Source organism: Eurosta solidaginis, chromosome 3 (genome assembly GCF_040869045.1).
Source record: "Eurosta solidaginis isolate ZX-2024a chromosome 3, ASM4086904v1, whole genome shotgun sequence".
NCBI lineage: Eukaryota > Metazoa > Arthropoda > Insecta > Diptera > Tephritidae > Eurosta > Eurosta solidaginis.
Window position 1 is genome coordinate 106,869,953 of NC_090321.1, and position 12,869 is coordinate 106,882,821.

The window sequence follows — 12,869 nt, forward strand, 5'->3', positions numbered from 1 at the left end:
TGGCTTGGCGACCTTGGCGTAATCCTATAGTATGAGGTCATACCAAGTAAAGTTTTTAAATCCTTCAAAATTTCGGGCGGGGGGGGGGGGGGGAGGGGGGGGTGAAATAATTTAATAGCTTCTACCATTTTTGGGTCAGCACGTACTCCATCGGGAGTAATAACAAAGCCTAGAAATTCGACTTCTTTTTCAAAGAAGCATGTCTTTTCCAAATTAACCTTAAGATTCGCCTCCCAAATTGTTGCAAAAACCTTGTCAACATTAACAAGGTGTTCCTCTGCATCTTTGCCAAATACTATGATATCGTCAATATAGACGTAACAAATTTTTCCGATGTACCTCTTGAGGACATCGTATAGCATCCTTTGGAAAACGGCAGGCACATTTTTCAACCCGAATGGCAACCGGAGAAATTCGTATTTGCCATTCATTGTGGAGAAGGATGTCTTTGGGATGTCCGAATCCTTCATGGGAATTTGGTGAAATGCGGAAGTCAAATCAATTGTCGTATAGAAGTTGGCTTGGACAAGGCTACAAAGAGTCGCTTTTATATCTGGAATTTGGATAAGTATCGGCGATAGTTACAGCGTTCAACCGTTTATAGTCTACAACCATACGATACTGTTTGTCCCCATTCGCCTTAAGCTTTTTAGGGACTTCCCAAATTGGAGAGTTGTATGGGCTTTTTGACGGCCGGATAACCCCTTCGTCTAGGAGCTCATTTATCTGTTTTTAAACTTCATCTCTCATATATGTTGGGTATGGGTAGGATTTACTATATACCGGTTCGGCGGTTGATATTTTTATTTCTGCACGGACATTTGTGTTTGCAAGCTCATAACCATTAAGTGGTTCGAAAAGACCGAAGTATTTTTCAATAGTGTATTGACCTTTCCATGAATATCAAGACGTAGGTCCTTTCCTAATGTAAAGTTTACATCGCGATGTTTATGCCTTTCAGGAGGATTTTGCAATTATCTATACTAAGGAGGTTATTCTTCTTATCTATTATCGCGCCTAATTTCCTCAGGGTATCGGCAGAATTCACTAAGAGTCGGTAAAACAAAGAAATCAAATTCGGCGGAGTTACCCACACTTTCAAATAATTTTAGTTTTATTTATCCTTTATTGGTACGCTACCCCCCACCGAAGCTACATTGAAAAATTTTTGTATAGGATTTGTATTCGTTGCAATAGCATTTTTGATGAAATTCTTTTTTGCCGGTATCCATAAGGAAATCTAGTACACGACCATCAGGCAAGGTATATTCTAGTTATGGTACGCTAGATAACCGGAAGACAGAAAATCCTCCGAATTGTCTTCACTTGATGATTCCTTCGAGTCCACATCTCTCTCTTCACTCTCATCGGATGTAGTATGGAACACCCTTTGTTGCTTCCGTGCTAGATTTTCCGAACTTGCGCTTCTTTTAAACGGATTTGGACGATTCATGTAGTTAACGTTGCGTGTCTGCACTGAGGGGTCTACGTCAATTTTCTCTACAGGCGAATGTAGTGGGGCGCTGGCATTTCCAAATGGACCTGACGGACGATCACTCCTTATATATGGATGCTTTTCCTGGTTGCTCCAATTAGGTTTAGGGGGAAATTGGAGAGGCTTACTCCTATTCATAAATGAGGAGGTACTTGGCAAATTGTTAACAGGAACAGCCAAACGGTTATTGAAATTGTTCGTATGACCGGAAAAATTGTGGAAATCCACAGTTGGATTTTCAAACGGGCTGATTATGCCTCTGGCAACGTTTTAGGACGTCGTTTAAGAAGCATTCGCGACATTTCGCCGTTAAGCCCACGTATAAAAACGTCCAGGGCACGATTACGGTAGGTTTCTACCCAGAACTTTAACAGCATCTTCCGTGTAGGATTCAGTTTTATTAATAATAAGGGAGAATTGATGATTCACTTTGGCGTAAAATTCATCAATTCTCATTTCCTTTTGCTGTAGCTGGTTCAGTTGGTGTTCAAGAATACCAACATCCCCCTTATCTGCGTAGTGCAGGGAGAGACACTCCTTAATTTTTCCGCAATTACTATCGAATATGTTGTAGGAAATAAGTGCAGAATCAGCTGCACCCCGTACCATCTGCCTAATATGTTGGAGAATCGCTCGTTAAAGGGGCTTTCCCTTCATTACCGCAAAGTCTGAAAGGATCACTTCCTCAGAGTGAAACCATGAAATTTGCTGGTCAGGGTTACCGCCAAAAACACATGTAGCTCCTTGACACAATCAGGGAGCCTTTGATCTCAGCCTCAGAAGTGGGTGGCCGAGCCACCACTTCTTCAACCACTGGAGTAGTAACCGCTGTAGATAAAGAGCTAGCTGAATCGACGCGAGCCACCCACCTTTCTAGCAAATTTATTTTTTCAAGAAAGGCGTTGGCGGCCCCAGTCAACTTTGTCACTGTGGTTCTTATATCTTCCATATTTTGTGAGAATATTGTGATGAGATAAATCAACCGTATTATATCAGAATTACGTTGCAGTGCGTCCAGGCGCTCTTAGGAACTTTCACTAGTTACCACAATTACGTTGCAGTGCGTCCAGGCACTTTAGGAACTTCCACTAGTAGGTAGTGACGGCAGTAGGTAATGCTGATGATCTTGGCAGGAAATTTTCCTTCAGTTTTTTTACACAGCTTTCTTCTTTCAAATATTTTCTTTAAACATTTTTTTCTTTTTAGAATTTTTTGCAGTTTCTCTTTTTTCAAAAAAATTCTTTAGACAGTTTTTTCTTTTTAGAACTTTTTTGCACAGTTTCTCTTTTTTCAAACAAATTCTTTAGGCAGTTTTTTCTTTTTAGAATTTTTTTTCACAGTTTCTTTCACTTCCTGGGTCCCTGCTCGGGCGCCAGTTAAAGAACAATAGTCCTTGATTTAAAAAAAAACTAATTTGTTGGGCCAACTTGCCCAATGAACAAGACAACACAACACAAAGATTAACTAATAATGATTAAGTATATTTGAATGTACTTCCAATTACAATTAAAGGTAACACTAATTATTACGCTATTCCGTCCCGAACTCGACTGCTTGCTCTGCCGCAACTGCTCCCCCATATAGCCCAATATACAGCAGCGACGCGCCTCTTCCATAACTTGTTTACAACCCGTTGTCTGAGAATGTTGAAGTCGGTTTCTTCCCACAGGTGCGTATGCGTATATTTCACAATTATGTGCAATATAATTTTGCTGACTGTGTGTCTGGAGTAATTCCGTAGCATAAGTATTAGTTGCCGTCACTAACTATGGCCTTGAATTAAGGTGTTAGGTTGCCATGCGCGGCCGTATGTTGTGAGAAATATAATTTTCTGACTCATCGCACGTATACTGGCCATACTTGGGAATGTTGCAATAAGGGCAACTGACGCGTGCTAACTAATATAACATTTTGGAAAACACAAAAAACCTGATAATTTAGTAAATAATACACCTAGAATGCTGAAATTTGACATGTGAACTGATATTGAGACTCTTGATACAAATTTGAAAAAAAAAATTTTTGAATGGGCGTGGCACCGCCCACTTGTGATAAGATCAATTTTACAAATATTAATAATCATAAATCAAAAATCGTTGAACATATGGTAACAAAATTCGGCAGGGAGGTGGCATTTACTATAGGGAATGCCTTGAAGAAAAATTAACGAAATCGGTTAAGTACCACGCCCACTTTTAGAAGGATTTTTAAAAGGGTCTTGGACGAAAAAAGTAAGCTATATCTTTGCAAAAAAGAGTTTTATATCAATGGTATTTCATTTCCCAAGTGGATTTATAACAATAAATAGGAAAAACTTCAAATTTAAATAAATGGGCGTGGTACCGCCCATTTTATGACTAAGTAATTTTGTATATTTCGGGAGTCATAACTCGAAGAAAAATTTATGAATCGTAATAAAATTGGGTATACAAATTTTCCCTATAGCAGGAAATATTTCTAGAAAAAATGGACGAGATCGGTTAAAGACCACGCCCGCTTTTATATAAAATTTTTTAAAAGGGTCGTAGACGAAAATAATAAGCTATATCTTAGCGAAAAAGAGCTTTGTTTCAATAGAATTTTACTTTCTAAATTGAATTATAACATTAAATTGGAAAACACTTAAATTTTTTAAAATGGTGTGGCACCGCCCCTTTTATAACTAAGAAATTTTCAATGTTTCGGGAGCCATAGCTCGAAGAAAAATTAACATATCGTAATGAAATTGTGTACACATATTTTCCCTATGGCAGAAAATATTTCTAGTAAAAATGGGCGGGAGCTGTTAAAGACCACGACAACTTAGATATAAATCAAGTTTTAAAGGGTCGTAGACTAGAATAATAAGCTATAACTTAGCAAAAAATAGTTTTGAATCAATGGTGTTTCACTTATCAAGTTTTATTGTAAGAGGAAATGGGGAGACATTTTTTTAAACGGGCGGTGCCAAGTGTTATGTAGAAAAGTAATTTATCTGAAATGAAATTTACAATTGAAGCTCACGCTGAGTATATCATGATCGGTTACACTCGCATGCCCGCATGCCACGCGGTTTTATTTACCCGAGAAGCTAGCTGATGAAGAAGTGAAATTCAGAAACATGTCCTAGTTAGTAACCATCGCTGTTTGTAAACTCTGCAATTTTTCTCTAACATCAATAGGTTTTAATTATCTTTAAAAACGAACACGTCATCTACCTCATTAATTTATCTCGTAGAAAGATTAGGAGGTCGCGAAAACTTTGGTACGTGAAAAAGCAAGCTAAATCTTGCCTTGTCATCAAAAGCTGTTGGAAGGTGGTAGAAGCAGGTGTATTATCGGATACAGAAAATTAAAAATTAACGCGCCTTGGCGGAAATTACGCTGATGATTGACCCGTCTCCTTTGACGGCAAAAGAGGCATGGGATGCCCTGCTAAATTCATATGAGGACAACGGATTCACAAGAAAGGTAGAACTGTTGAAACAGTTGGTCAATATCAAGTTGGAAAATCATAGTTCGATACAGGACTATGTAAACGAACTTGTGATTGCTTTGAAAGCCCCAAATGCTGGTTTGAATATCGACGATGAGTTGGCTGCATTTTTCATGTTAGCGGGTCTTCCGGATGATTTTAGACCATTAGTAATGGCTGTGGAAAAGCTTACCGTCGATATGGTCAAATCATCTACTTCAAGATGCAAAATTTGATGGTTGATCGACAGAAACGAATGCATTTCATACAAAAAACATCAAGCAAAAATATTTAAGATGTCATACATGTCACGAAATTGTCCGTATAAAAGAAAGAAAGAAAAAAGAAGTTCCCTTTGAATCTAGCATGAAAGCATACGCGAAAACAACACGTACAAAAATAAGAGAAAATATATCAACACCAACCCGCAGTGGTATATAATAATTCTCTTTTATGAACGAAACGGAAGAAGTACAAATAACAAAGTAATTGTTGTTGCGAATATCAGCGAGCTTTATGTAGAAATAGTGGGAGATGTTGAAATGCGAGTTTTCGGCGGAAAATTGCAACATAGCGTAATTTTCAAAAATTTCAAACATGTGCCAGGCTTATGCGCAAATTTGCTGTAAGAAAGGCAAATACCGAAAACAAGAAAAACAGTTATTTTTGAAGAAAGCGAGTGTAAAATTCTTAATAAAACAATAAAATAGCCACTCCAACTTGTGAAGACGGACTTTACCGAATAGATTGTGAGAATTGTCTGAAAAAAAAACAAAGTGCGTTAATAGTTAATGATAATTCGGGTTTGTGGCATCAAAATGCTGGTTTGAATATCGACGATGAGTTGGCTGCATTTTTCATGTTAGCGGGTCTTCCGGATGATTTTAGACCATTAGTAATGGCTGTGGAAAAGCTTACCGTCGATATGGTCAAATCATCTACTTCAAGATGCAAAATTTGATGGTGGATCGACAGAAACGAATGCATTTCATACAAAAAACATCACGCGAAAATATTTAAGATATCATACATGTCACGAAGTTGTCCCTATAAAAGAAAGAAAGAAAAACGTAGTTCCCTTTGCATCTAGCATGAAAGCATACGCGAAAACAACACGTACAAAAATAAGAGAAAATATATCAACACCAACCAACGCGCAGTGGTACATAGACTCTGACGCAACGAATCATATGACAAATAATAATTCTCTTTTATGAACGAAACGAAAGCAGTACAAATAATAAAGTAATTGTTGTTGCGAATATCAGCGAGCTTTATCTAGAAAAAGTGGGATATGTTGAAATGCGAGTTTTCGGCGGAAAATTGCAACATAGCGTAATTGTCAAAAATGTCAAACATGTGCCAGGCTTATGCGCAAATTTGCTGTAAGAAAGGCAAATACCGAAAACAAGAAAAATAGTTATTTTTGAAAAAAGAGATTGTAAAATTTTTAATAAAACAATAAAATAGCCACTGCAACTTGTGAAGACGGACTTTACCGAATAGATTGTGAGAATTATCTGAAAAAACAAAGTGCGTTAATAGTCAATGATACATCAGCTTTGTGGCATCGTATGTTCCGTTAATAGTTAATGATAATTCAGGTTTGTGGCATCGTAGTGTGGAGAATATTAGTATCACTAAGTGATACTCACATCACTAAGCGGTTATTAAATAAAGGCACAACAACGATGAAGCAAGCTCCACTCCACTCTTAGTACGTAAACAAATCAGACATCATTTACACACATATGTACATAAAAAGCAACGAAGAGATACTCGCGAACACATATAATCATCAGCCGAAGTAGTACTCACATATACACACTCATATGGCTATGCGAGGGGCTATAAACTACAAATACACATGCATATAGCTGGTAACCAAGTAGTAGATTATAGAAGGAGAAATGTCTAGACATTTGGAGAGATATGCATACAAGGCAACAGAGATTATAAAAGCAGCACAAGCTGAGTAAGCAGCAAGCAGTTTGATTTAAACATGCTATTGGTTGTGAATTATAACTGTGAACTAATATTCTTGAAAAATCTAAATAGATACCAGTTTGCAATACTAAATAATGGAGTGATTTATTCAACAGTTTAGCGATTCGAACATTAGCAGGTTAGGTTTAAAATAAGCGGAATTCCACAACATTCGTTACAATTGGTGTCAGAAGAGGAATTGTTCAATACATTCCGAAGATTGCGAATACAACTTGGACATGGCAATGTTGAGTGAATTGAAGATCCAGCAACTGAAGGAGGAGATGGAAGCCCGTGGATTGGCTACTACTGGCAATAAATCCCAGCTACAAAGACGACTAAGGGTAGCTATGATTTGAAGGAGTCAATGCTGACGAGTATGTCTTTCATTCTGACAGCGAAAAGACAACAACAAAAATGGAAGAAAAAAACGAAATACCGCAGACAGTGACGAGCACAGATTTTAACATGATATTGGTTGCAATATCTGCACAAACAACGACAATGGCATCTCAGCTGGAGTCACAGGAGGTACGCATTTCAGAAATGTCATCCCGAAGAACAGAAAACATATATGTCATCTCAACTGGAAGCGCAAGAGGCACGTATATCTGAAATGTCGACACAAATTTTGAAACAGGTATCATCGCAGCTCTTTGCGAAACTGGAAGAGCAGAATGCAAAAATTTTACAACTCGAGGACAAAATTGATGTCGAGATAGAAGCGTTAAAAGGTCGTATGGAGCAGTTAGAACTAAATCGCCCAGCTGTTTCAGCGAGCAATCCGAAGGTAAAAACTCCATCTTTTGACGGCTCTGTTTCTTTCCAGGTATTTAAGCTTCAATTTGAGAAGACGTCAATAGTGAACAACTGGAATGCGGAAGATAAAGTCGCTGCACTGTTCGTGGCATTGAAAGGGCCTGCAGCTGAAATACTGCAGACTATTCCCGGAGAGCGGAACATTGATGAGCGCTCTAGAGAAGCGATACGGAAGCGAACATAGGAAACAGATATACCAAATAAAGTTGCAACACCGCTACCAAAAAGCTAATGAGACTTTGCAGTAGTTTGCTTAGGATGTTGAAAAATTGGCTCATCTCGCTATTGCGAACGCACCCGTGGAATACACCGAGAGGGTTAAAATTCAGAGCTTTATAAATGGAATACGGGATGTCGAAACGAAACGAGCTACATATGAGAATCCAAAACCTACAACCGCAGAAACGGTATCACATGCTCTAATTCAGGAAACAGCATTATTTCTGTGTAAGCCAGATTTCAAAGCACGCCGTGTGGAAGTAGAAAGGCCAGACTGGGTGGACACAATATTGGAGGCACTGAAAGGATCGCAAAAGCGGAGTGAAGGAGTTATCAAATGCTTCAAATGTGGGATGCCAGGTCACATTGCACGTCATTGCGATCTTGATCCTTGTGGTTCCAACAGCATGGGTGGTCTTAAGTAAAAAGCTGGAGGAGATGAGCAAGAGCGAGTCAGATGTAAAGATCGCGAACTTGCCCCAGCTATTGAATGTCCTGTGATATCTGTATCACAAATCGGAAGAAAATCGAGCAGTCTTACCGCCAGAGGAAACGTGGATGGCAAAGAGTATGTACTCACTGTAGATACATGGGCATCTCATTCCTTAATCCGATCTGACTTGGTCAACGGGAGAGTAAAACCGTTACCTGGAGTAAGATTGCGTACGGTCATTAGCAAGTATAACCAAGTCCAAGGAGAGGTGGTATGTGAGGTCTTAATTGGAAGGGTCACGGTTCTACACAAATTCGTTGTGGCAGAGATCGTTAATGAAGTTGTTGTGGACTTCTTAGTTGACCATGATATCAGGATCGACATGCAAAGAAAAAATATGCGCTATAAGAACCAGGATATACCACTTAATTTCACTTTGGAGAAAGGGTTCAGCAGTAAGCTAGTGCTGGTGACAGTTTACTGATGTTGTACGAGACGGACGTGTCTTAGTTGAGCTCCCGTAATTTTTACTTTGTTGCGGTGTGTTCGTTTGGAAAATACTCGCGAGTTGTATTTACCGGCGCTTTGACCTTTGTTAATAAATTTAGTCGTCGATTGCTGCTGCCCACTGCTATCGTTGGTGCATTTTCATGGATTCCGCTGGTAAGCGTAAACTCCAAACAGCTAGCAAAGAATCTCCAGCATCAAAAACTCTGCGGCTGGAGAGTAACGGATCCCTCTCTGATTCGATACTGGCTGCATTACAATCAACGGAAGAAAAAATTCTTTTAATGGAAGAGAGGATTCGTGAGAGAATCAGTGGTATATACTCTCAATTGTCCGAAGATATTGCTTCACTTGAGCGTAAATTTACAGTTAAACTGCAGGAGAGCATCGAAGCCTTCGCTCAGCGCATTGATAAAGTTGAACGTAGGTTTGAAGTGGAATCAGCAACGGTGTGCTCTTTGTCTGTCGAGTTAAAGGCAGTTAAAGAGGAATTGGCAAACCTAAAGACTGAGATGGTGAACAACAACAACAATCATTCGGCCGACGCTGTCATTTTTGGTCTACCTTTCGCCAGTGAAGAAAACTTATCTTGCATTTTTGAGCGCGTATGCAATACTATTGAGTTCTCCCCTCCCCCTCTTCGCGACATCTTTCGCACCAAACATACAGTTGCGTGACCCAACAGTGCTGTAATAGTTAAGTTCTGTTCACCATATGATCGCACTCGCACTCTTTCAGCCTTTTCCAACTATCGTAAGCAAAACAAACCTGTTTCTCTTAAATTGGCTGGTTTCGACAGTGACAATAACTTTAGCATCTTCGAGAGCCTTTCTGCCGACAATAGAAAACTCTTACAGGCTGTTCTTAAATACAAGAAAGCGAATAAGTTAAGCAGTGTGTTCTCCATACGGGGAGTAATATTCGTACGCATCTCAAGTAGCAGCGAACCTGTCACCGTCACAAGCAACGACCACTTATGTAGCATTGTTAGTGCTTAGTTGTTTACATTTTTATTTATTCTATTATTTCGTATTTACGTATATACACACATATAGACACACATACCCTGTTACCTATTTACGTTGATGCGTGTTGTTAGTTTGTCAGTGCTTTCGCTGGTCTTTAAGATGCAGTTTGATCATTCAATTATGCTTAACGTCTTCAGACCCGAGCATGATCTAAACATGGTTTTAATGTTTTTTTGGTTTTTTGTAATTTTGGAGGTATAAAAAATACACATGTTTTGAAATATATAAACATTTTTATTTGTAAGTATGGAAAAATCGGGTGCACATATGTGTACTTCAGGTCTCACTTATGTTATTTCGAGTTGAGATTTTTTACGGTGTGATAGTCTTCAAAACAATTATTTTTTAAAATACATAGGTAGATATTACATTTTACACAAATGGTGCGGCAGCGTGAAGAGCACTTCGGATGACGACATTTTGAGGCGAAGTTATTGTCTACGAATCTCGGCTGATGACCGACATTTCCCAGTCTGGTTTCGGTTTGTGGCTGTGGAATAATCTGGCGGCGTTTCTTTGCAGGAAGCTCATCGACATAGTCTAATTCGTCGTCTTTAACATTCAAACGGGATCTTTTCGAGGCACTGGTACTGGAACGAGAACTAGTTCCAGGAAGTTCAACTCTTCCGCCTTCATAGTTCATCATCGCTTTGGCCAGATTAAGTCTGTATGGGCAGATTAAGTCTGTATTGGGAGTAGTTATAATTTGTCCTTGCGTTGGATGTCTTCTACAGCACAGCAACGCCTGTACATAATCCAAAAATTGACGGAAATTAGTTCAAGGAAATGACAGAAAGTTCTAACTGTCCATTTATTTGTTCGCATACTCCACCAGTAGTAAGCAATTAGCCTGTCGCATAAGTCAATCCCACCCATACAGGTGTTGTAATTTCTAATAGCTGCGGGCCGATCTACATCAATTTTTCGCTTTTTTTTACACCAACGTTTACAGGTATCTGCCGGAGTACCTCCTGTGCATGTCGACAGCATTGTTACAGGCTTTGTATCCATCCATTTGACGACACATACTCGTTCGTCACTCCTTACTTTTTCATCCCACTTTCCTCTTTGCAGAGCCTTATCAGCCTTCAGTTTCTTTGTTACTGGGCCAATGCGATTTTTCATCGCAGTCCCAGTCAGAAAAATGCCATCATTTTTTTCTAGCACAAACTCGGCCAGTTTTAGACTAGTAAAAAACCTGTCGGTGTACAGGACACAGCTGTTTATAATTGTGCGACAAAGTTTTTGTACCATGCCTGCTCCTAGTCCTGGACTTTTCACAACCTCTTGGGGTAGAGTATTTTTGCACACATAAATCTCAAAATCCAATACCAGCCCAGCTCGGGCAGCTAGTACAAAGTTATTAAGACCAAGGGGATTTGGCTTAGATGGCATATATTGGCGAAATTCACATCGTCCTGAAAATGGAATCATTTGTTCGTCTATGGACATATGCTTAGACCGTGGCAGCTTATTGCATTTCTTCAAAATGTGGTCTATTAGTGGTTTTTTTCCATAGTTTTTCATCGGTATTTGGCTTATTTATATCTACAAAGTGTAGATAATTTCGAAGCTCAAAAAATCTGTCTCGGTTCATTGTATCCGCAAAAATAGGCACACATAAATCTCTATTCCAGAAAAGCTTACCTTGAGGATATTTGAGGTTGCCCATTATCAAGTGCACGCCTGCAAATTTAATCATTTCAATAGCGTTCGTGTTCAAATATATCCCGCTTTTGTGCCGAATATAGGTTGCTCTGCTCTGCTACTAACTCCCAGAATTCTAGGCCCAGATACTCAAAAAAGCAGTACAATATATTCATATCTGAAGTACCCTCCGAAACAAGTACATCCTCTGAAATATCTGGCCCACGAGCAGTAATTTCAGTAGTGCGCCACAACGCTGAACGCAGTGTATTCTGCGATGCCTCTCCTGAATTCGTCTCGTTCTGTACCAGTTCCACACCTGCATCTTCTTCGCCATCCATTTCCATGACATCTGCACCCTCTTCGAGTATTTTGGAACAATCTACTGTTGATATAATCTGCGTGTCGGAAACTTGGTTTCACCCTGATATTCCGGACCAATTTTACTCCATTAAAAATTACAAGCTGTTCAGAAATGATCGGTCGGGTAAAAAAGGAGGGGGTGTAGCTATATATTGTAGAGATTACCTAGATGTTAACATAGTAACTAGGTCTTCTTTAACTGAAATTTAGTTTCTCTCGTTAATCCTATCTGATTCCTTCTCAAAAGTGTTTGTGTCTTGTGTTTACAACCCAAATAAAAACTCTTCGTATCTCCCTTTCTTCGACGATCTTTCTTCCAAATTAACTGATTTTGATCATTTAGTTATTTGCGGGGATTTCAATATTAATTTATTAACTCCTGACTCCAATTCGGTAAATTTCGTAGACTCGGTCGCATCTACTGGCATGCGCATTGTTAATAGCCAAATGTCTACTAGGTTTTCTTGTAATTCGCGTCCAAGTTTGTTAGACATCTTTATTGTCCAAACTTCTACCGCTGTGGTTCTATTTGATCAATTGTCTTTTGTTTCAGATCACGACTTAATATTTTGTACTTTAAATTTTAAGTTGCAATATAATGATGTTGCAACCACTGATTTTTACTACCGCGATTACAATGCTTCTCCTGGGAACGCTGCTGGCAATTAGTCACTTTTTTAATAAGCATGTTCCTCTTCGTAAACTTGTGTGCTCTTCGCGCTCTAGCTCTTGGATTTCACGCGAGGTCAAAGTGGCCATATAAAATCGAAACCTCGCATATAGCGTATGGAAAAGAAAACGTACTCGTGAAAACTGGATCGCCTATAAGCAGGCTCGGAACAAAGCTTCAACCTCTGTTCTACTGGCTAAAAACCAATTTTACTGTGGCAAACTTAACACTGATTTGCCTCCCAAACA

General features: G+C 39.1%; 1 protein-coding gene across 1 annotated transcript in view; it reads left to right on the plus strand.

The window, feature by feature from the left end:
• Positions 1-12,869, plus strand: part of emp (epithelial membrane protein) — a 631,372-nt gene that overhangs the window by 492,660 nt on the left and 125,843 nt on the right. The window lies entirely within an intron of this gene.